At 47.4% G+C, this 23,109-nt stretch overlaps 21 non-coding genes across 21 annotated transcripts; all 21 read right to left on the minus strand.

The window, feature by feature from the left end:
• Positions 1-1,128: 1,128 nt before the first annotated feature.
• TRNAN-GUU (transfer RNA asparagine (anticodon GUU)) lies at positions 1,129-1,201 on the minus strand. The gene has a single exon. It is a non-coding gene; the product is annotated as a tRNA-Asn (tRNA).
• Positions 1,202-3,325: 2,124 nt separating this feature from the next.
• TRNAN-GUU (transfer RNA asparagine (anticodon GUU)) lies at positions 3,326-3,398 on the minus strand. Its single transcript has one exon. It is a non-coding gene; the product is annotated as a tRNA-Asn (tRNA).
• Positions 3,399-4,059: 661 nt separating this feature from the next.
• Positions 4,060-4,132, minus strand: TRNAN-GUU (transfer RNA asparagine (anticodon GUU)). The gene has a single exon. It is a non-coding gene; the product is annotated as a tRNA-Asn (tRNA).
• A 2,859-nt stretch (positions 4,133-6,991) lies between these two features.
• TRNAN-GUU (transfer RNA asparagine (anticodon GUU)) lies at positions 6,992-7,064 on the minus strand. Its single transcript has one exon. It is a non-coding gene; the product is annotated as a tRNA-Asn (tRNA).
• Positions 7,065-7,578: 514 nt separating this feature from the next.
• Positions 7,579-7,651, minus strand: TRNAN-GUU (transfer RNA asparagine (anticodon GUU)). Its single transcript has one exon. It is a non-coding gene; the product is annotated as a tRNA-Asn (tRNA).
• A 368-nt stretch (positions 7,652-8,019) lies between these two features.
• On the minus strand, positions 8,020-8,092 carry TRNAN-GUU (transfer RNA asparagine (anticodon GUU)). Its single transcript has one exon. It is a non-coding gene; the product is annotated as a tRNA-Asn (tRNA).
• Positions 8,093-8,313: 221 nt separating this feature from the next.
• Positions 8,314-8,386, minus strand: TRNAN-GUU (transfer RNA asparagine (anticodon GUU)). The gene has a single exon. It is a non-coding gene; the product is annotated as a tRNA-Asn (tRNA).
• Positions 8,387-9,486: 1,100 nt separating this feature from the next.
• On the minus strand, positions 9,487-9,559 carry TRNAN-GUU (transfer RNA asparagine (anticodon GUU)). Its single transcript has one exon. It is a non-coding gene; the product is annotated as a tRNA-Asn (tRNA).
• Positions 9,560-9,927: 368 nt separating this feature from the next.
• Positions 9,928-10,000, minus strand: TRNAN-GUU (transfer RNA asparagine (anticodon GUU)). The gene has a single exon. It is a non-coding gene; the product is annotated as a tRNA-Asn (tRNA).
• A 1,100-nt stretch (positions 10,001-11,100) lies between these two features.
• On the minus strand, positions 11,101-11,173 carry TRNAN-GUU (transfer RNA asparagine (anticodon GUU)). Its single transcript has one exon. It is a non-coding gene; the product is annotated as a tRNA-Asn (tRNA).
• A 367-nt stretch (positions 11,174-11,540) lies between these two features.
• TRNAN-GUU (transfer RNA asparagine (anticodon GUU)) lies at positions 11,541-11,613 on the minus strand. Its single transcript has one exon. It is a non-coding gene; the product is annotated as a tRNA-Asn (tRNA).
• Positions 11,614-12,127: 514 nt separating this feature from the next.
• TRNAN-GUU (transfer RNA asparagine (anticodon GUU)) lies at positions 12,128-12,200 on the minus strand. The gene has a single exon. It is a non-coding gene; the product is annotated as a tRNA-Asn (tRNA).
• Positions 12,201-12,567: 367 nt separating this feature from the next.
• On the minus strand, positions 12,568-12,640 carry TRNAN-GUU (transfer RNA asparagine (anticodon GUU)). Its single transcript has one exon. It is a non-coding gene; the product is annotated as a tRNA-Asn (tRNA).
• Positions 12,641-13,595: 955 nt separating this feature from the next.
• Positions 13,596-13,668, minus strand: TRNAN-GUU (transfer RNA asparagine (anticodon GUU)). Its single transcript has one exon. It is a non-coding gene; the product is annotated as a tRNA-Asn (tRNA).
• A 74-nt stretch (positions 13,669-13,742) lies between these two features.
• TRNAN-GUU (transfer RNA asparagine (anticodon GUU)) lies at positions 13,743-13,815 on the minus strand. Its single transcript has one exon. It is a non-coding gene; the product is annotated as a tRNA-Asn (tRNA).
• A 662-nt stretch (positions 13,816-14,477) lies between these two features.
• On the minus strand, positions 14,478-14,550 carry TRNAN-GUU (transfer RNA asparagine (anticodon GUU)). The gene has a single exon. It is a non-coding gene; the product is annotated as a tRNA-Asn (tRNA).
• A 74-nt stretch (positions 14,551-14,624) lies between these two features.
• On the minus strand, positions 14,625-14,697 carry TRNAN-GUU (transfer RNA asparagine (anticodon GUU)). The gene has a single exon. It is a non-coding gene; the product is annotated as a tRNA-Asn (tRNA).
• Positions 14,698-15,210: 513 nt separating this feature from the next.
• On the minus strand, positions 15,211-15,283 carry TRNAN-GUU (transfer RNA asparagine (anticodon GUU)). The gene has a single exon. It is a non-coding gene; the product is annotated as a tRNA-Asn (tRNA).
• A 955-nt stretch (positions 15,284-16,238) lies between these two features.
• Positions 16,239-16,311, minus strand: TRNAN-GUU (transfer RNA asparagine (anticodon GUU)). The gene has a single exon. It is a non-coding gene; the product is annotated as a tRNA-Asn (tRNA).
• Positions 16,312-16,971: 660 nt separating this feature from the next.
• Positions 16,972-17,044, minus strand: TRNAN-GUU (transfer RNA asparagine (anticodon GUU)). Its single transcript has one exon. It is a non-coding gene; the product is annotated as a tRNA-Asn (tRNA).
• A 1,245-nt stretch (positions 17,045-18,289) lies between these two features.
• Positions 18,290-18,362, minus strand: TRNAN-GUU (transfer RNA asparagine (anticodon GUU)). Its single transcript has one exon. It is a non-coding gene; the product is annotated as a tRNA-Asn (tRNA).
• Between the last annotated feature and the right edge of the window lie 4,747 nt (positions 18,363-23,109).

A 23,109-nucleotide genomic window follows, 5' to 3' on the forward strand; every position in this document is an offset into this window, starting at 1 on the left:
AACGCTCTAACCATTGCGCCACGGAAGACCAAAAATTAAATGTTCGTCAGTTATTTTTAAAAAACTCTGAATTTTACGTTACATCTAAGACCTCACAACACCGCTCCCGGATGGGCTCGAACCACCAACCTTTCGGTTAACAGCCGACGGCGTTAACCATTGTGCAACGGAAGCCCAAAGATTAAATGTTCGTTAGGTATTGTGGAAAAACTTTGACTATTTACGTCACATCTGAGACTTCACAACACCGCTCCCGGATGGGCTCGAACCACAAACCTTTTGAATAACAGCTGAACGCTCTAACCATTGCGCCACGGAAGCCCAAAAATTAAATGTTCGTCAGTTATTTTTAAAAAACTGTGAATTTTACGTTACATCTAAGACCTCACAACACAGCTCCCGGATGGGCACGAACCACCAACCTTTCGGTTAACAGCCGACGGCGTTAACCATTGCGCAACGGAAGCCCAAAGATTAAATGTTCGTCAGGTATTGTGGAAAAACTTTGGAGTTTTACGTTACCTGTGAGATTTCACAACACCGCTCCCGGGTGGGCTCGAACCACCAACCTTTCAGTTAACAGCCGAACGCGCTAACCATTGCGCCACGGAAGCCCAACGATTAAATGTTCGTCAGATATTGTGGAAAAACTTTGGATTTTTACGTTACATGTGAGATTTCACAACACCGCTCTTGGGTGGGCTCGAACCACCAACCTTTCGGTTAACAGCCGACGGCGTTAACCATTGCGCAACGGAAGCCCAAAGATTAAATGTTCGTCAGGTATTGTGGAAAAACTTTGACTTTTTACGTCACATCTGAGACATCAAAACACCGCTCACGGATGGGCTCGAACCACTAACCTTTCGGTTAACAGCCGAACGCGCTAACCATTGCGCCACGGAAGCCCAAAAATTAAATGGTCGTCGGGTATTGTGGAAACACTTTGGCTTTTTACGTTACATGTGAGAGCTCACAACACTGCTCCCGGGTGGGCTCGAACCACCAACCTTTCTGTTAACAGCCGAACGCGCTAACCATTGCGCCACAGAAGCCCAAAGATTAAATGTTCGTCAGGTATTTTTAAAAAACTCTGAGTTTTACGTTACCTGTGAGATTTCACAACACCGCTCCCGGGTGGGCTCGAACCACCAACCTTTCGGTTAACAGCCGAACGCGCTAACCATTGCGCCACGGAAGCCCAAAAATTAAATGGTCGTCGGGTATTGTGGAAACACTTTGGCTTTTTACGTTACATGTGAGAGCTCACAACACCGCTCCCGGGTGGGCTCGAACCACCAACCTTTCTGTTAACAGCCGAACGCGCTAACCATTGCGCCACAGAAGCCCAAAGATTAAATGTTCGTCAGGTATTTTTAAAAAACTCTGAATTTTACGTTACATCTAAGACCTCACAACACCGCTCCCGGATGGGCTCGAACCACCAACCTTTCGGTTAACAGCCGAACGCGCTAACCATTGCGCCACGGAAGCCCAAAAATTAAATGTTCGTCAGTTATTTTTAAAAAACTCTGAATTTTACGTTACATCTAAGACCTCACAACACCGCTCCCGGATGGGCTCGAACCACCAACCTTTCGGTTAACAGCCGACGGCGTTAACCATTGCGCAACGGAAGCCCAAAGATAAAATGTTCGTCGTATTGTGGAAAAACTTTGGATTTTTACGTTACATGTGAGATTTCACAACACTGCTCCCGGGTGGGCTCGAACCACCAACCTTTCTGTTAACAGCCGAACGCGCTAACCATTGCGCCACAGAAGCCCAAAGATTAAATGTTCGTCAGGTATTTTTAAAAAACTCTGAATTTTACGTTACATCTAAGACCTCACAACACCGCTCCCGGATGGGCTCGAACCACCAACCTTTCGGTTAACAGCCGAACGCGCTAACCATTGCGCCACGGAAGCCCAAAAATTAAATGTTCGTCAGTTATTTTTAAAAAACTCTGAATTTTACGTTACATCTAAGACCTCACAACACCGCTCCCGGATGGGCTTGAACCACCAACCTTTCGGTTAACAGCCGACGGCGTTAACCATTGCGCAACGGAAGCCCAAAGATAAAATGTTCGTCAGGTATTGTGGAAAAACTTTGGATTTTTACGTTACATGTGAGATTTCACAACACCGCTCCCGGGTGGGCTCGAACCACCAACCTTTCGGTTAACAGCCGAGCGCGCTAACCATTGCGCCACGGAAGCCCAAAAATTAAATGTTCGTCAGGTATTGTGGAAAAACTTTGACTTTTTACGTCACATCTGAGACCTCACAACACCGCTCCCGGATGGTCTCGAACCACCAACCTTTCAGTTAACAGCCGAACGCGCTAACCATTGCGCCACGGAAGCCCAAAGATTAAATGTTCGTCAGGTATTGTGGAAAAACTCTGAATTTTACGTTACATCTATGACCTCACAACACCGCTCCCGGATGGGCTCGAACCACCAACCTTTCGGTTAACAGCCGACGGCGTTAACCATTGCGCAACGGAAGCCCAAAGATTAAATGTTCGTCAGGTATTGTGGAAAAACTTTGGATTTTTACGTTACATGTGAGATTTCACAACACCGCTCCCGGATGGGCTCGAACCACCAACCTTTCGGTTAACAGCCGACGGCGTTAACCATTGCGCAACGGAAGCCCAAAGATTAAATGTTCGTCAGGTATTGTGGAAAAACTTTGGATTTTTACGTTACATCTAAGACCTCACAACACCGCTCCCGGATGGGCTCGAACCACCAACCTTTCGGTTAACAGCCGACGGCGTTAACCATTGTGCAACGGAAGCCCAAAGATTAAATGTTCGTCAGGTATTGTGGAAAAACTTTGGATTTTTACGTCACATGTGAGATTTCACAACACCGCTCTTGGGTGGGTTCGAACCACCAACCTCTCGGTTAACAGCCGACGGCGTTAACCATTGCGCAACGGAAGCCCAAAGATTAAATGTTCGTCAGGTATTGTGGAAAAACTTTGACTTTTTACGTCACATCTGAGACCTCACAACACCGCTCACGGATGGGCTCGAACCACTAACCTTTCGGTTAACAGCCGAACGCGCTAACCATTGCGCCACGGAAGCCCAAAAATTAAATGGTCGTCGGGTATTGTGGAAACACTTTGGCATTTTACGTTACATGTGAGAGCTCACAACACCGCTCCCGGGTGGGCTCGAACCACCAACCTTTCTGTTAACAGCCGAACGCGCTAACCATTGCGCCACAGAAGCCCAAAGATTAAATGTTCGTCAGGTATTTTTAAAAAACTCTGAGTTTTACGTTACCTGTGAGATTTCACAACACCGCTCCCGGGTGGGCTCGAACCACCAACCTTTCGGTTAACAGCCGAACGCGCTAACCATTGCGCCACGGAAGCCCAACGATTAAATGTTCGTCAGGTATTGTGGAAAAACTTTGGATTTTTACGTTACATGTGAGATTTCACAACACCGCTCTTGGGTGGGCTCGAACCACCAACCTTTCGGTTAACAGCCGACGGCGTTAACCATTGCGCAACGGAAGCCCAAAGATTAAATGTTCGTCAGGTATTGTGGAAAAATTTTGACTTTTTACGTCACATCTCAGACCTCACAACACCGCTCACGGATGGGCTCGAACCACCAACCTTGCGGTTAACAGCCGAACGCGCTAACCATTGCGCCACGGAAGCCCAAAAATTAAATGGTCGTCGGGTATTGTGGAAACACTTTGGCTTTTTACGTTACATGTGAGAGCTCACAACACCGCTCCCGGGTGGGCTCGAACCACCAACCTTTCTGTTAACAGCCGAACGCGCTAACCATTGCGCCACAGAAGCCCAAAAATTAAATGTTCGTCAGTTATTTTTAAAAAACTCTGAATTTTACGTTACATCTAAGACCTCACAACACCGCTCCCGGATGGGCTTGAACCACCAACCTTTCGGTTAACAGCCGACGGCGTTAACCATTGCGCAACGGAAGCCCAAAGATAAAATGTTCGTCAGGTATTGTGGAAAAACTTTGGATTTTTACGTTACATGTGAGATTTCACAACACCGCTCCCGGGTGGGCTCGAACCACCAACCTTTCGGTTAACAGCCGAACGCGCTAACCATTGCGCCACGGAAGCCCAAAAATTAAATGTTCGTCAGGTATTGTGGAAAAACTTTGACTTTTTACGTCACATCTGAGACCTCACAACACCGCTCCCGGATGGTCTCGAACCACCAACCTTTCAGTTAACAGCCGAACGCGCTAACCATTGCGCCACGGAAGCCCAAAGATTAAATGTTCGTCAGGTATTGTGGAAAAACTCTGAATTTTACGTTACATCTATGACCTCACAACACCGCTCCCGGATGGGCTCGAACCACCAACCTTTCGGTTAACAGCCGACGGCGTTAACCATTGCGCAACGGAAGCCCAAAGATTAAATGTTCGTCAGGTATTGTGGAAAAACTTTGGATTTTTACGTTACATGTGAGATTTCACAACACCGCTCCCGGGTGGGCTCGAGCCACCAACCTTTCGGTTAACAGCCGAACGCGCTAACCATTGCGCCACGGAAGCCCAAAGATTAAACGGTCGTCAGGTATTGTGGAAAAACTTTGACTTTTTACGTCACATCTGAGACTTCACAACACCGCTCCCGGATGGGCTCGAACCACAAACCTTTTGAATAACAGCAGAACGCTCTAACCATTGCGCCACGGAAGACCAAAAATTAAATGTTCGTCAGTTATTTTTAAAAAACTCTGAATTTTACGTTACATCTAAGACCTCACAACACCGCTCCCGGATGGGCTCGAACCACCAACCTTTCGGTTAACAGCCGACGGCGTTAACCATTGTGCAACGGAAGCCCAAAGATTAAATGTTCGTCAGGTATTGTGGAAAAACTTTGGATTTTTACGTTACATGTGAGATTTCACAACACCGCTCTTGGGTGGGTTCGAACCACCAACCTCTCGGTTAACCGCCGACGGCGTTAACCATTGCGCAACGGAAGCCCAAAGATTAAATGTTCGTCAGGTATTGTGGAAAAACTTTGACTTTTTACGTCACATCTGAGACCTCACAACACCGCTCACGGATGGGCTCGAACCACTAACCTTTCGGTTAACAGCCGAACGCGCTAACCATTGCGCCACGGAAGCCCAAAAATTAAATGGTCGTCGGGTATTGTGGAAACACTTTGGCATTTTACGTTACATGTGAGAGCTCACAACACCGCTCCCGGGTGGGCTCGAACCACCAACCTTTCTGTTAACAGCCGAACGCGCTAACCATTGCGCCACAGAAGCCCAAAGATTAAATGTTCGTCAGGTATTTTTAAAAAACTCTGAGTTTTACGTTACCTGTGAGATTTCACAACACCGCTCCCGGGTGGGCTCGAACCACCAACCTTTCGATTAACAGCCGAACGCGCTAACCATTGCGCCATGGAAGCCCAACGATTAAATGTTCGTCAGGTATTGTGGAAAAACTTTGGATTTTTACGTTACATGTGAGATTTCACAACACCGCTCTTGGGTGGGCTCGAACCACCAACCTTTCGGTTAACAGCCGAACGCGCTAACCATTGCGCCACGGAAGCCCAAAAATTAAATGGTCGTCGGGTATTGTGGAAACACTTTGGCTTTTTACGTTACATGTGAGAGCTCACAACACCGCTCCCGGGTGGGCTCGAACCACCAACCTTTCTGTTAACAGCCGAACGCGCTAACCATTGCGCCACAGAAGCCCAAAGATTAAATGTTCGTCAGGTATTTTTAAAAAACTCTGAATTTTACGTTACATCTAAGACCTCACAACACCGCTCCCGGATGGGCTCGAACCACCAACCTTTCGGTTAACAGCCGAACGCGCTAACCATTGCGCCACGGAAGCCCAAAAATTAAATGTTCGTCAGTTATTTTTAAAAAACTCTGAATTTTACGTTACATCTAAGACCTCACAACACCGCTCCCGGATGGGCTCAAACCACCAACCTTTCAGTTAACAGCCGAACGCGCTAACCATTGCGCCACGGAAGCCCAAAGATTAAATGTTCGTCAGGTATTGTGGAAAAACTCTGAATTTTACGTTACATCTATGACCTCACAACACCGCTCCCGGATGGGCTCGAACCACCAACCTTTCGGTTAACAGCCGACGGCGTTAACCATTGCGCAACGGAAGCCCAAAGATTAAATGTTCGTCAGGTATTGTGGAAAAACTTTGGATTTTTACGTTACATGTGAGATTTCACAACACCGCTCCCGGGTGGGCTCGAGCCACCAACCTTTCGGTTAACAGCCGAACGCGCTAACCATTGCGCCACGGAAGCCCAAAGATTAAACGGTCGTCAGGTATTGTGGAAAAACTTTGACTTTTTACGTCACATCTGAGACTTCACAACACCGCTCCCGGATGGGCTCGAACCACAAACCTTTTGAATAACAGCAGAACGCTCTAACCATTGCGCCACGGAAGACCAAAAATTAAATGTTCGTCAGTTATTTTTAAAAAACTCTGAATTTTACGTTACATCTAAGACCTCACAACACCGCTCCAGGATGGGCTCGAACCACCAACCTTTCGGTTAACAGCCGACGGCGTTAACCATTGTGCAACGGAAGCCCAAAGATTAAATGTTCGTTAGGTATTGTGGAAAAACTTTGACTATTTACGTCACATCTGAGACTTCACAACACCGCTCCCGGATGGGCTCGAACCACAAACCTTTTGAATAACAGCTGAACGCTCTAACCATTGCGCCACGGAAGCCCAAAAATTAAATGTTCGTCAGTTATTTTTAAAAAACTGTGAATTTTACGTTACATCTAAGACCTCACAACACAGCTCCCGGATGGGCACGAACCACCAACCTTTCGGTTAACAGCCGACGGCGTTAACCATTGCGCATCGGAAGCCCAAAGATTAAATGTTCGTCAGGTATTGTGGAAAAACTTTGGAGTTTTACGTTACCTGTGAGATTTCACAACACCGCTCCCGGGTGGGCTCGAACCACCAACCTTTCGGTTAACAGCCGAACGCGCTAACCATTGCGCCACGGAAGCCCAACGATTAAATGTTCGTCAGATATTGTGGAAAAACTTTGGATTTTTACGTTACATGTGAGATTTCACAACACCGCTCTTGGGTGGGCTCGAACCACCAACCTTTCGGTTAACAGCCGACGGCGTTAACCATTGCGCAACGGAAGCCCAAAGATTAAATGTTCGTCAGGTATTGTGGAAAAACTTTGACTTTTTACGTCACATCTGAGACCTCACAACACCGCTCACGGATGGGCTCGAACCACTAACCTTTCGGTTAACAGCCGAACGCGCTAACCATTGCGCCACGGAAGCCCAAAAATTAAATGGTCGTCGGGTATTGTGGAAACACTTTGGCTTTTTACGTTACATGTGAGAGCTCACAACACTGCTCCCGGGTGGGCTCGAACCACCAACCTTTCTGTTAACAGCCGAACGCGCTAACCATTGCGCCACAGAAGCCCAAAGATTAAATGTTCGTCAGGTATTTTTAAAAAACTCTGAGTTTTACGTTACCTGTGAGATTTCACAACACCGCTCCCGGGTGGGCTCGAACCACCAACCTTTCGGTTAACAGCCGAACGCGCTAACCATTGCGCCACGGAAGCCCAACGATTAAATGGTCGTCAGGTATTGTGGAAAAACTTTGGATTTTTACGTTACATGTGAGATTTCACAACACCGCTCTTGGGTGGGCTCGAACCACCAACCTTTCGGTTAACAGCCGACGGCGTTAACCATTGCGCAACGGAAGCCCAAAGATTAAATGTTCGTCAGGTATTGTGGAAAAACTTTGACTTTTTACGTCATATCTCAGACCTCACAACACCGCTCACGGATGGGCTCGAACCACCAACCTTTCGGTTAACAGCCGACGGCGTTAACCATTGCGCAACGGAAGCCCAAAGATAAAATGTTCGTCAGGTATTGTGGAAAAACTTTGGATTTTTACGTTACATGTGAGATTTCACAACACCGCTCCCGGGTGGGCTCGAACCACCAACCTTTCGGTTAACAGCCGAACGCGCTAACCATTGCGCCACGGAAGCCCAAAGATTAAATGTTCGTCAGGTATTGTGGAAAAACTTTGACTTTTTACGTCACATCTGAGACCTCACAACACCGCTCCCGGATGGTCTCGAACCACCAACCTTTCAGTTAACAGCCGAACGCGCTAACCATTGCGCCACGGAAGCCCAAAGATTAAATGTTCGTCAGGTATTGTGGAAAAACTTTCGCATTTGACATTACGTTTGAGATCTCACAACACCGCTCCCGGGTGGGCTCGAACCACCAACCTTTCGGTTAACAGCCGAACGCGCTAACCATTGCGCCACGGAAGCTCAAAAATTAAACGGTCGTCAGGTATTGTGGAAAAACTTTGGCTTTTTACGTTACATTTGAGACTTCACAACACGGCAGCCGGGTGGGCTCGAACCACCAACCTTTTGGTTAACATCCGAACGCGCTAACCTTCGAGCCAAGGAAGCTCAGAAATGAAATGGTCGTCAGGTATTGTGGAAAAACTCTGACTTTTTACGTCACATCCGAGACTTCAAAACACCGCTCCCGGATGGGCTCGAACCACAAACCTTTTGAATAACAGCTGAATGCGCTAACCATTGCGCCACGGAAGCCCAAAAATTAAATGTTCGTCAGATATTTTTAAAAACTCTGAATTTTACGTTACATCTATGACCTCACAACACCGCTCCCGGATGGGCTCGAATCACCAACCTTTCGGTTAACAGCCGACGGCGTTAACCATTGCGCAACGGAAGCCCAAAGATTAAATGTTCGTCAGGTATTGTGGAAAAACTTTGACTTTTTACGTCACATCTGAGACCTCACAACACCGCTCACGGATGGGCTCGAACCACTAACCTTTCGGTTAACAGCCGAACGCGCTAACCATTGCGCCACGGAAGCCCAAAAATTAAATGGTCGTCGGGTATTGTGGAAACACTTTGGCTTTTTACGTTACATGTGAGAGCTCACAACACCGCTCCCGGGTGGGCTCGAACCACCAACCTTTCTGTTAACAGCCGAACGCGCTAACCATTGCGCCACAGAAGCCCAACGATTAAATGTTCGTCAGGTATTGTGGAAAAACTTTGGATTTTTACGTTACATGTGAGATTTCACAACACCGCTCTTGGGTGGGCTCGAACCACCAACCTTTCGGTTAACAGCCGACGGCGTTAACCATTGCGCAACGGAAGCCCAAAGATTAAGTGTTCGTCAGGTATTGTGGAAAAACTTTGACTTTTTACGTCATATCTCAGACCTCACAACACCGCTCACGGATGGGCTCGAACCACTAACCTTTCGGTTAACAGCCGAACGCGCTAACCATTGCGCCACGGAAGCCCAAAAATTAAATGTTCGTCAGGTATTTTTAAAAAACTCTGAGTTTTACGTTACCTGTGAGATTTCACAACACCGCTCCCGGGTGGGCTCGAACCACCAACCTTTCGGTTAACAGCCGAACGCGCTAACCATTGCGCCACGGAAGCCCAACGATTAAATGTTCGTCAGGTATTGTGGAAAAACTTTGGATTTTTACGTTACATGTGAGATTTCACAACACCGCTCTTGGGTGGGCTCGAACCACCAACCTTTCGGTTAACAGCCGACGGCGTTAACCATTGCGCAACGGAAGCCCAAAGATTAAATGTTCGTCAGGTATTGTGGAAAAACTTTGACTTTTTACGTCATATCTCAGACCTCACAACACCGCTCACGGATGGGCTCGAACCACCAACCTTTCGGTTAACAGCCGACGGCGTTAACCATTGCTTAACGGAAGCCCAAAGATAAAATGTTCGTCAGGTATTGTGGAAAAACTTTGGATTTTTACGTTACATGTGAGATTTCACAACACCGCTCCCGGGTGGGCTCGAACCACCAACCTTTCGGTTAACAGCCGAACGCGCTAACCATTGCGCCACGGAAGCCCAAAGATTAAATGTTCGTCAGGTATTGTGGAAAAACTTTGACTTTTTACGTCTCATCTGAGACCTCACAACACCGCTCCCGGATGGTCTCGAACCACCAACCTTTCAGTTAACAGCCGAACGCGCTAACCATTGCGCCACGGAAGCCCAAAGATTAAATGTTCGTCAGGTATTGTGGAAAAACTTTCGCATTTGACATTACGTTTGAGATCTCACAACACGGCAGCCGGGTGGGCTCGAACCACCAACCTTTTGGTTAACATCCGAACGCGCTAACCTTCGAGCCAAGGAAGCTCAGAAATGAAATGGTCGTCAGGTATTGTGGAAAAACTCTGACTTTTTACGTCACATCCGAGACTTCAAAACACCGCTCCCGGATGGGCTCGAACCACAAACCTTTTGAATAACAGCTGAATGCGCTAACCATTGCGCCACGGAAGCCCAAAAATTAAATGTTCGTCAGATATTTTTAAAAACTCTGAATTTTACGTTACATCTATGACCTCACAACACCGCTCCCGGATGGGCTCGAACCACCAACCTTTCGGTTAACAGCCGACGGCGTTAACCATTGCGCAACGGAAGCCCAAAGATTAAATGTTCGTCAGGTATTGTGGAAAAACTTTGGATTTTTACGTTACATGTGAGATCTCACAACACCGCTCCCGGGTGGGCTCGAACCACCAACCTTTCGGTTAACAGCCGAACGCGCTAACCTTCGAGCCAAGGAAGCTCAGAAATGAAATGGTCGTCAGGTATTGTGGAAAAACTCTGACTTTTTACGTCACATCCGAGACTTCAAAACACCGCTCCCGGATGGGCTCGAACCACAAACCTTTTGAATAACAGCTGAACGCGCTAACCATTGCGCCACGGAAGCCCAAAAATTAAATGTTCGTCAGATATTTTTAAAAAACTCTGAATTTTACGTTACATCTAAGACCTCACAACACCGCTCCCGGATGGGCTCGAACCACCAACCTTTCGGTTAACAGCCGACGGCGTTAACCATTGCGCAACGGAAGCCCAAAGATTAAATGTTCCTCAGGTATTGTGGAAAAACTTTGGATTTTTACGTTACATGGGAGATCTCACAACACCGCTCCCGGGTGGGCTCGAACCACCAACCTTTCGGTTAACAGCCGAACGCGCTAACCATTGCGCCACGGAAGCCCAAAAATTAAATGGTCGTCGGGTATTGTGGAAACACTTTGGCTTTTTACGTTACATGTGAGAGCTCACAACACCGCTCCCGGGTGGGCTCGAACCACCAACCTTTCTGTTAACAGCCGAACGCGCTAACCATTGCGCCACAGAAGCCCAAAGATTAAATGTTCGTCAGGTATTTTTAAAAAACTATGAATTTTACGTTACATCTAAGACCTCACAACACCGCTCCCGGATGGGCTCGAACCACCAACCTTTCGGTTAACAGCCGAACGCGCTAACCATTGCGCCACGGATGCCCAAAAATTAAATGTTCGTCAGGTATTGTGGAAAAACTTTCGCATTTGACATTACGTTTGAGATCTCACAACACCGCTCCCGGGTGGGCTCGAACCACCAACCTTTCGGTTAACAGCCGAACGCGCTAACCATTGCGCCACGGAAGCTCAAAAATTAAACGGTCGTCAGGTATTGTGGAAAAACTTTGGCTTTTTACGTTACATTTGAGACTTCACAACACGGCAGCCGGGTGGGCTCGAACCACCAACCTTTTGGTTAACATCCGAACGCGCTAACCTTCGAGCCAAGGAAGCTCAGAAATGAAATGGTCGTCAGGTATTGTGGAAAAACTCTGACTTTTTACGTCACATCCGAGACTTCAAAACACCGCTCCCGGATGGGGTCGAACCACAAACCTTTTGAATAACAGCTGAATGCGCTAACCATTGCGCCACGGAAGCCCAAAAATTAAATGTTCGTCAGATATTTTTAAAAAACTCTGAATTTTACGTTACATCTAAGACCTCACAACACCGCTCCCGGATGGGCTCGAACCACCAACCTTTCGGTTAACAGCCGACGGCGTTAACCATTGCGCAACGGAAGCCCAAAGATTAAATGTTCCTCAGGTATTGTGGAAAAACTTTGGATTTTTACGTTACATGGGAGATCTCACAACACCGCTCCCGGGTGGGCTCGAACCACCAACCTTTCGGTTAACAGCCGAACGCGCTAACCATTGCGCCACGGAAGCCCAAAAATTAAATGGTCGTCGGGTATTGTGGAAACACTTTGGCTTTTTACGTTACATGTGAGAGCTCACAACACCGCTCCCGGGTGGGCTCGAACCACCAACCTTTCTGTTAACAGCCGAACGCGCTAACCATTGCGCCACAGAAGCCCAAAGATTAAATGTTCGTCAGGTATTTTTAAAAAACTATGAATTTTACGTTACATCTAAGACCTCACAACACCGCTCCCGGATGGGCTCGAACCACCAACCTTTCGGTTAACAGCCGAACGCGCTAACCATTGCGCCACGGATGCCCAAAAATTAAATGTTCGTCAGGTATTGTGGAAAAACTTTCGCATTTGACATTACGTTTGAGATCTCACAACACCGCTCCCGGGTGGGCTCGAACCACCAACCTTTCGGTTAACAGCCGAACGCGCTAACCATTGCGCCACGGAAGCTCAAAAATTAAACGGTCGTCAGGTATTGTGGAAAAACTTTGGCTTTTTACGTTACATTTGAGACTTCACAACACGGCAGCCGGGTGGGCTCGAACCACCAACCTTTTGGTTAACATCCGAACGCGCTAACCTTCGAGCCAAGGAAGCTCAGAAATGAAATGGTCGTCAGGTATTGTGGAAAAACTCTGACTTTTTACGTCACATCCGAGACTTCAAAACACCGCTCCCGGATGGGGTCGAACCACAAACCTTTTGAATAACAGCTGAATGCGCTAACCATTGCGCCACGGAAGCCCAAAAATTAAATGTTCGTCAGATATTTTTAAAAAACTCTGAATTTTACGTTACATCTAAGACCTCACAACACCGCTCCCGGATGGGCTCGAACCACCAACCTTTCGGTTAACAGCCGACGGCGTTAACCATTGCGCAACGGAAGCCCAAAGATTAAATGTTCGTCAGGTATTGTGGAAAAACTTTGGATTTTTACGTTACATGTGAGATCTCACAACACCGCTCCCGGGTGGGCTCGAACCACCAACCTTTCGGTTAACAGCCGAACGCGCTAACCTTCGAGCCAAGGAAGCTCAGAAATGAAATGGTCGTCAGGTATTTGTGGAAAAACTCTGACTTTTTACGTCACATCCGAGACTTCAAAACACCGCTCCCGGATGGGCTCGAACCACAAACCTTTCGAATAACAGCTGAACGCGCTAACCATTGCGCCACGGAAGCCCAAAAATTAAATGTTCGTCAGATATTTTTAAAAAACTCTGAATTTTACGTTACATCTAAGACCTCACAACACCGCTCCCGGATGGGCTCGAACCACCAACCTTTCGGTTAACAGCCGACGGCGTTAACCATTGCGCAACGGAAGCCCAAAGATTAAATGTTCCTCAGGTATTGTGGAAAAACTTTGGATTTTTACGTTACATGTGAGATCTCACAACACCGCTCCCGGGTGGGCTCGAACCACCAACCTTTCGGTTAACAGCCGAACGCGCTAACCATTGCGCCACGGAAGCCCAAAAATTAAATGGTCGTCGGGTATTGTGGAAACACTTTGGCTTTTTACGTTACATGTGAGAGCTCACAACACCGCTCCCGGGTGGGCTCGAACCACCAACCTTTCGGTTAACAGCCGAACGCGCTAACCATTGCGCCACGGAAGCCCAAAGATTAAATGTTCGTCAGGTATTGTGGAAAAACTTTGGCATTCGACATTACGTTTGAGATCTCACAACACCGCTCCCGGGTGGGCTCGAACCACCAACCTTTCGGTTAACAGCCGACGGCGTTAACCATTGCGCAACGGAAGCCCAAAGATTAAATGTTCGTCAGGTATTGTGGAAAAACTTTGGATTTTTACGTTACATGTGAGATCTCACAACACCGCTCCCGGGTGGGCTCGAACCACCAACCTTTCGGTTAACAGCCGAACGCGCTAACCTTCGAGCCAAGGAAGCTCAGAAATGAAATGGTCGTCAGGTATTTGTGGAAAAACTCTGACTTTTTACGTCACATCCGAGACTTCAAAACACCGCTCCCGGATGGGCTCGAACCACAAACCTTTCGAATAACAGCTGAACGCGCTAACCATTGCGCCACGGAAGCCCAAAAATTAAATGTTCGTCAGATATTTTTAAAAAACTCTGAATTTTACGTTACATCTAAGACCTCACAACACCGCTCCCGGATGGGCTCGAACCACCAACCTTTCGGTTAACAGCCGACGGCGTTAACCATTGCGCAACGGAAGCCCAAAGATTAAATGTTCCTCAGGTATTGTGGAAAAACTTTGGATTTTTACGTTACATGTGAGATCTCACAACACCGCTCCCGGGTGGGCTCGAACCACCAACCTTTCGGTTAACAGCCGAACGCGCTAACCATTGCGCCACGGAAGCCCAAAAATTAAATGGTCGTCGGGTATTGTGGAAACACTTTGGCTTTTTACGTTACATGTGAGAGCTCACAACACCGCTCCCGGGTGGGCTCGAACCACCAACCTTTCGGTTAACAGCCGAACGCGCTAACCATTGCGCCACGGAAGCTCAAAAATTAAACGGTCGTCAGGTATTGTGGAAAAACTTTGGCTTTTTACGTTACATTTGAGACTTCACAACACGGCAGCCGGGTGGGCTCGAACCACCAACCTTTTGGTTAACATCCGAACGCGCTAACCTTCGAGCCAAGGAAGCTCAGAAATGAAATGGTCGTCAGGTATTGTGGAAAAACTCTGACTTTTTACGTCACATCCGAGACTTCAAACACCGCTCCCGGATGGGCTCGAACCACAAACCTTTTGAATAACAGCTGAATGCGCTAACCATTGCGCCACGGAAGCCCAAAAATTAAATGTTCGTCAGATATTTTTAAAAAACTCTGAATTTTACGTTACATCTATGACCTCACAACACCGCTCCCGGATGGGCTCGAACCACCAACCTTTCGGTTAACAGCCGACGGCGTTAACCATTGCGCAACGGAAGCCCAAAGATTAAATGTTCGTCAGGTATTGTGGAAAAACTTTGGATTTTTACGTTACATGTGAGATCTCACAACACCGCTCCCGGGTGGGCTCGAACCACCAACCTTTCGGTTAACAGCCGAACGCGCTAACCATTGCGCCACGGAAGCCCAAAAATTAAATGTTCGTCAGGTATTGTGGAAAAACTTTGACTTTTTACGTCACATCTGAGACCTCAAAACACCGCTCCCGGATGGGCTCGAACCACCAACCTTTCGGTTAACAGCCGAACGCGCTAACCATTGCGCCACGGAAGCTCAAAAATTAAATGGTCGTCAGGTATTGTGGAAAAACTTTGACTTTTTACGTCACATCTGAGACCTCACAACACCGCTCCCGGATGGTCTCGAACCACCAACCTTTCAGTTAACAGCCGAACGCGCTAACCATTGCGCCACGGAAGCCCAAAGATTAAATGTTCGTCAGGTATTGTGGAAAAACTTTGGCATTTGACATTACGTTTGAGATCTCACAACACCGCACCCGGGTGGGCTCGAACCACCAACCTTTCGGTTAACAGCCGAACGCGCTAACCATTGCGCCACGGAAGCTCAAAAATTAAACGGTCGTCAGGTATTGTGGAAAAACTTTGGCTTTTTACGTTACATTTGAGACTTCACAACACGGCAGCCGGGTGGGCTCGAACCACCAACCTTTTGGTTAACATCCGAACGCGCTAACCTTCGAGCCAAGGAAGCTCAGAAATGAAATGGTCGTCAGGTATTGTGGAAAAACTCTGACTTTTTACGTCACATCCGAGACTTCAAAACACCGCTCCCGGATGGGCTCGAACCACAAACCTTTCGAATAACAGCTGAACGCGCTAACCATTGCGCCACGGAAGCCCAAAAATTAAATGTTCGTCAGATATTTTTAAAAAACTCTGAATTTTACGTTACATCTAAGACCTCACGACACCGCTCCCGGATGGGCTCGAACCACCAACCTTTCGGTTAACAGCCGACGGCGTTAACCATTGCGCAACGGAAGCCCAAAGATTAAATGTTCCTCAGGTATTGTGGAAAAACTTTGGATTTTTACGTTACATGTGAGATCTCACAACACCGCTCCCGGGTGGGCTCGAACCACCAACCTTTCGGTTAACAGCCGAACGCGCTAACCATTGCGCCACGGAAGCCCAAAAATTAAATGGTAGTCGGGTATTGTGGAAACACTTTGGCTTTTTACGTTACATGTGAGAGCTCACAACACCGCTCCCGGGTGGGCTCGAACCACCAACCTTTCTGTTAACAGCCGAACGCGCTAACCATTGCGCCACAGAAGCCCAAAGATTAAATGTTCGTCAGGTATTTTTAAAAAACTCTGAATTTTACGTTACATCTAAGACCTCACAACACCGCTCCCGGATGGGCTCGAACCACCAACCTTTCGGTTAACAGCCGAACGCGCTAACCATTGCGCCACGGATGCCCAAAAATTAAATGTTCGTCAGTTATTTTTAAAAAACTCTGAATTTTACATTACATCTAAGACCTCACAACACCGCTCCCGGATGGGCTCGAACCACCAACCTTTCGGTTAACAGCCGACGGCGTTAACCATTGCGCAACGGAAGCCCAAAGATAAAATGTTCGTCAGGTATTGTGGAAAAACTTTGGATTTTTACGTTACATGTGAGATTTCACAACACCGCTCCCGGGTGGGCTCGAACCACCAACCTTTTGGTTAACAGCTGAACGCGCTAACCATTGCGCCACGGAAGCCCAAAGATTAAATGTTCGTCAGGTATTGTGGAAAAACTTTGGCATTTGACATTACGTTTGAGATCTCACAACACCGCTCCCGGGTGGGCTCGAACCACCAACCTTTCGGTTAACAGCCGAACGCGCTAACCATTGCGCCACGGAAGCTCAAAAATTAAACGGTCGTCAGGTATTGTGGAAAAACTTTGGCTTTTTACGTTACATTTGAGACTTCACAACACGGCAGCCGGGTGGGCTCGAACCACCAACCTTTTGGTTAACATCCGAACGCGCTAACCTTCGAGCCAAGGAAGCTCAGAAATGAAATGGTCGTCAGGTATTGTGGAAAAACTCTGACTTTTTACGTCACATCCGAGACTTCAAACACCGCTCCCGGATGGGCTCGAACCACAAACCTTTTGAATAACAGCTGAATGCGCTAACCATTGCGCCACGGAAGCCCAAAAATTAAATGTTCGTCAGATATTTTTAAAACTCTGAATTTTACGTTACATCTATGACCTCACAACACCGCTCCCGGATGGGCTCGAACCACCAACCTTTCGGTTAACAGCCGACGGCGTTAACCATTGCGCAACGGAAGCCCAAAGATTAAATGTTCGTCAGGTATTGTGGAAAAACTTTGGATTTTTACGTTACATGTGAGATCTCACAACACCGCTCCCGGGTGGGCTCGAACCACCAACCTTTCGGTTAACAGCCGAACGCGCTAACCTTCGAGCCAAGGAAGCTCAGAAATGAAATGGTCGTCAGGTATTGTGGAAAAACTCTGACTTTTTACGTCGCATCCGAGACTTCAAAACACCGCTCCCGGATGGGCTCGAACCACAAACCTTTTGAATAACAGCTGAACGCGCTAACCATTGCGCCACGGAAGCCCAAAAATTAAATGGTCGTCTGGTATTGTGGAAACACTTTGGCTTTTTACGTTACATGTGAGAGCTCACAACACCGCTCCCGGATGGGCTCGAACCACCAACCTTTCGGTTAACAGCCGAACGCGCTAACCATTGCGCCACGGATGCCCAAAAATTAAATGTTCGTCAGTTATTTTTAAAAAACTCTGAATTTTACATTACATCTAAGACCTCACAACACCGCTCCCGGATGGGCTCGAACCACCAACCTTTCGGTTAACAGCCGACGGCGTTAACCATTGCGCAACGGAAGCCCAAAGATAAAATGTTCGTCAGGTATTGTGGAAAAACTTTGGATTTTTACGTTACATGTGAGATTTCACAACACCGCTCCCGGGTGGGCTCGAACCACCAACCTTTTGGTTAACAGCCGAACGCGCTAACCATTGCGCCACGGAAGCCCAAAGATTAAATGTTCGTCAGGTATTGTGGAAAAACTTTGGCATTTGACATTACGTTTGAGATCTCACAACACCGCTCCCGGGTGGGCTCGAACCACCAACCTTTCGGTTAACAGCCGAACGCGCTAACCATTGCGCCACGGAAGCTCAAAAATTAAACGGTCGTCAGGTATTGTGGAAAAACTTTGGCTTTTTACGTTACATTTGAGACTTCACAACACGGCAGCCGGGTGGGCTCGAACCACCAACCTTTTGGTTAACATCCGAACGCGCTAACCTTCGAGCCAAGGAAGCTCAGAAATGAAATGGTCGTCAGGTATTGTGGAAAAACTCTGACTTTTTACGTCACATCCGAGACTTCAAACACCGCTCCCGGATGGGCTCGAACCACAAACCTTTTGAATAACAGCTGAATGCGCTAACCATTGCGCCACGGAAGCCCAAAAATTAAATGTTCGTCAGATATTTTTAAAACTCTGAATTTTACGTTACATCTATGACCTCACAACACCGCTCCCGGATGGGCTCGAACCACCAACCTTTCGGTTAACAGCCGACGGCGTTAACCATTGCGCAACGGAAGCCCAAAGATTAAATGTTCGTCAGGTATTGTGGAAAAACTTTGGATTTTTACGTTACATGTGAGATCTCACAACACCGCTCCCGGGTGGGCTCGAACCACCAACCTTTCGGTTAACAGCCGAACGCGCTAACCTTCGAGCCAAGGAAGCTCAGAAATGAAATGTTCGTCAGGTATTGTGGAAAAACTCTGACTTTTTACGTCACATCCGAGACTTCAAAACACCGCTCCCGGATGGGCTCGAACCACAAACCTTTTGAATAACAGCTGAACGCGCTAACCATTGCGCCACGGAAGCCCAAAAATTAAATGGTCGTCTGGTATTGTGGAAACACTTTGGCTTTTTACGTTACATGTGAGAGCTCACAACACCGCTCCCGGGTGGGCTCGAACCACCAACCTTTCTGTTAACAGCCGAACGCGCTAACCATTGCGCCACGGATGCCCAAAAATTAAATGTTCGTCAGTTATTTTTAAAAAACTCTGAATTTTACGTTACATCTAAGACCTCACAACACCGCTCCCGGATGGGCTCGAACCACCAACCTTTCGGTTAACAGCCGACGGCGTTAACCATTGCGCAACGGAAGCCCAAAGATGAAATGTTCGTCAGGTATTGTGGAAAAACTTTGGATTTTTACGTTACATGTGAGATTTCACAACACCGCTCCCGGGTGGGCTCGAACCACCAACCTTTTGGTTAACAGCCGAACGCGCTAACCATTGCGCCACAGAAGCCCAAAGATTAAATGTTCGTCAGGTATTTTTAAAAAACTCTGAATTTTACGTTACATCTAAGACCTCACAACACCGCTCCCGGATGGGCTCGAACCACCAACCTTTCGGTTAACAGCCGACGGCGTTAACCATTGCGCAACGGAAGCCCAAAGATAAAATGTTCGTCAAGTATTGTGGAAAAACTTTGGATTTTTACTTTACATGTGAGATTTCACAACACCGCTCCCGGGTGGGCTCGAACCACCAACCTTTTGGTTAACAGCCGAACGCGCTAACCATTGCGCCACGGAAGCCCAAAGCTTAAATGTTCGTCAGGTATTGTGGAAAAACTTTGGCATTTGACATTACGTTTGAGATCTCACAACACCGCGCCCGGGTGGGCTCGAACCACCAACCTTTCGGTTAACAGCCGAACGCGCTAACCATTGCGCCACGGAAGCTCAAAAATTAAACGGTCGTCAGGTATTGTGGAAAAACTTTGGCTTTTTACGTTACATTTGAGACTTCACAACACGGCAGCCGGGTGGGCTCGAACCACCAACCTTTTGGTAAACATCCGAACGCGCTAACCTTCGAGCCAAGGAAGCTCAGAAAAGAAATGGTCGTCAGGTATTGTGGAAAAACTCTGACTTTTTACGTCACATCCGAGACTTCAAAACACCGCTCCCGGATGGGCTCGAACCACAAACCTTTTGAATAACAGCTGAATGCGCTAACCATTGCGCCACGGAAGCCCAAAAATTAAATGTTCGTCAGATATTTTTAAAAAACTCTGAATTTTACGTTACATCTATGACCTCACAACACTGCTCCCGGATGGGCTCGAACCACCAACCTTTCGGTTAACAGCCGACGGCGTTAACCATTGCGCAACGGAAGCCCAAAGATTAAATGTTCGTCAGGTATTGTGGAAAAACTTTGACTTTTTACGTCACATCTGAGACCTCAAAACACCGCTCCCGGATGGGCTCGAACCACCAACCTTTCGGTTAACAGCCGAACGCGCTAACCATTGCGCCACGGAAGCTCAAAAATTAAATGGTCGTCAGGTATTGTGGAAAAACTTTGACTTTTTCCGTCACATCTGAGACCTCACAACACCGCTCCCGGATGGGCTCGAACCACCAACCTTTCGGTTAACAGCCGACGGCGTTAACCATTGCGCAACGGAAGCCCAAAGATTAAATGTTCGTCAGGTATTGTGGAAAAACTTTGGATTTTTACGTTACATGTGAGATCTCACAACACCGCTCCCGGGTGGGCTCGAACCACCAACCTTTCGGTTAACAGCCGAACGCGCTAACCTTCGAGCCAAGGAAGCTCAGAAATGAAATGGTCGTCAGGTATTGTGGAAAAACTCTGACTTTTTACGTCACATCCGAGACTTCAAAACACCGCTCCCGGATGGGCTCGAACCACAAACCTTTTGAATAACAGCTGAACGCGCTAACCATTGCGCCACGGAAGCCCAAAAATTAAATGGTCGTCTGGTATTGTGGAAACACTTTGGCTTTTTACGTTACATGTGAGAGCTCACAACACCGCTCCCGGGTGGGCTCGAACCACCAACCTTTCTGTTAACAGCCGAACGCGCTAACCATTGCGCCACGGATGCCCAAAAATTAAATGTTCGTCAGTTATTTTTAAAAAACTCTGAATTTTACGTTACATCTAAGACCTCACAACACCGCTCCCGGATGGGCTCGAACCACCAACCTTTCGGTTAACAGCCGACGGCGTTAACCATTGCGCAACGGAAGCCCAAAGATGAAATGTTCGTCAGGTATTGTGGAAAAACTTTGGATTTTTACGTTACATGTGAGATTTCACAACACCGCTCCCGGGTGGGCTCGAACCACCAACCTTTTGGTTAACAGCCGAACGCGCTAACCATTGCGCCACAGAAGCCCAAAGATTAAATGTTCGTCAGGTATTTTTAAAAAACTCTGAATTTTACGTTACATCTAAGACCTCACAACACCGCTCCCGGATGGGCTCGAACCACCAACCTTTCGGTTAACAGCCGACGGCGTTAACCATTGCGCAACGGAAGCCCAAAGATAAAATGTTCGTCAAGTATTGTGGAAAAACTTTGGATTTATACTTTACATGTGAGATTTCACAACACCGCTCCCGGGTGGGCTCGAACCACCAACCTTTTGGTTAACAGCCGAACGCGCTAACCATTGCGCCACGGAAGCCCAAAGCTTAAATGTTCGTCAGGTATTGTGGAAAAACTTTGGCATTTGACATTACGTTTGAGATCTCACAACACCGCGCCCGGGTGGGCTCGAACCACCAACCTTTCGGTTAACAGCCGAACGCGCTAACCATTGCGCCACGGAAGCTCAAAAATTAAACGGTCGTCAGGTATTGTGGAAAAACTTTGGCTTTTTACGTTACATTTGAGACTTCACAACACGGCAGCCGGGTGGGCTCGAACCACCAACCTTTTGGTTAACATCCGAACGCGCTAACCTTCGAGCCAAGGAAGCTCAGAAAAGAAATGGTCGTCAGGTATTGTGGAAAAACTCTGACTTTTTACGTCACATCCGAGACTTCAAAACACCGCTCCCGGATGGGCTCGAACCACAAACCTTTTGAATAACAGCTGAATGCGCTAACCATTGCGCCACGGAAGCCCAAAAATTAAATGTTCGTCAGATATTTTTAAAAAACTCTGAATTTTACGTTACATCTATGACCTCACAACACTGCTCCCGGATGGGCTCGAACCACCAACCTTTCGGTTAACAGCCGACGGCGTTAACCATTGCGCAACGGAAGCCCAAAGATTAAATGTTCGTCAGGTATTGTGGAAAAACTTTGACTTTTTACGTCACATCTGAGACCTCAAAACACCGCTCCCGGATGGGCTCGAACCACCAACCTTTCGGTTAACAGCCGAACGCGCTAACCATTGCGCCACGGAAGCTCAAAAATTAAATGGTCGTCAGGTATTGTGGAAAAACTTTGACTTTTTCCGTCACATCTGAGACCTCACAACACCGCTCCCGGATGGTCTCGAACCACCAACCTTTCAGTTAACAGCCGAACGCGCTAACCATTGCGCCACGGAAGCCCAAAGATTAAATGTTCGTCAGGTATTGTGGAAAAACTTTCGCATTTGACATTACGTTTGAGATCTCACAACACCGCTCCCGGGTGGGCTCGAACGACCAACCTTTCGGTTAACAGCCGAACGCGCTAACCATTGCGCCACGGAAGCTCAAAAATTAAACGGTCGTCAGGTATTGTGGAAAAACTTTGGCTTTTTACGTTACATTTGAGACTTCACAAGACGGCAGCCGGGTGGGCTCGAACCACCAACCTTTCGGTTAACATCCGAACGCGCTAACCTTCGAGCCAAGTAAGCTCAGAAATAAAATGGTCGTCAGGTATTGTGGAAAAACTCTGACTTTTTACGTCACATCCGAGACTTCAAAACACCGCTCCCGGATGGGCTCGAACCACAAACCTTTTGAATAACAGCTGAATGCGCTAACCATTGCGCCACGGAAGCCCAAAAATTAAATGTTCGTCAGATATTTTTAAAAACTCTGAATTTTACGTTAC

This window comes from Phalangium opilio, unplaced genomic scaffold (genome assembly GCF_054372755.1).
Source record: "Phalangium opilio isolate 3A_F unplaced genomic scaffold, DU_Popi_V2 ptg000352l_1, whole genome shotgun sequence".
Taxonomy (NCBI): domain Eukaryota; kingdom Metazoa; phylum Arthropoda; class Arachnida; order Opiliones; family Phalangiidae; genus Phalangium; species Phalangium opilio.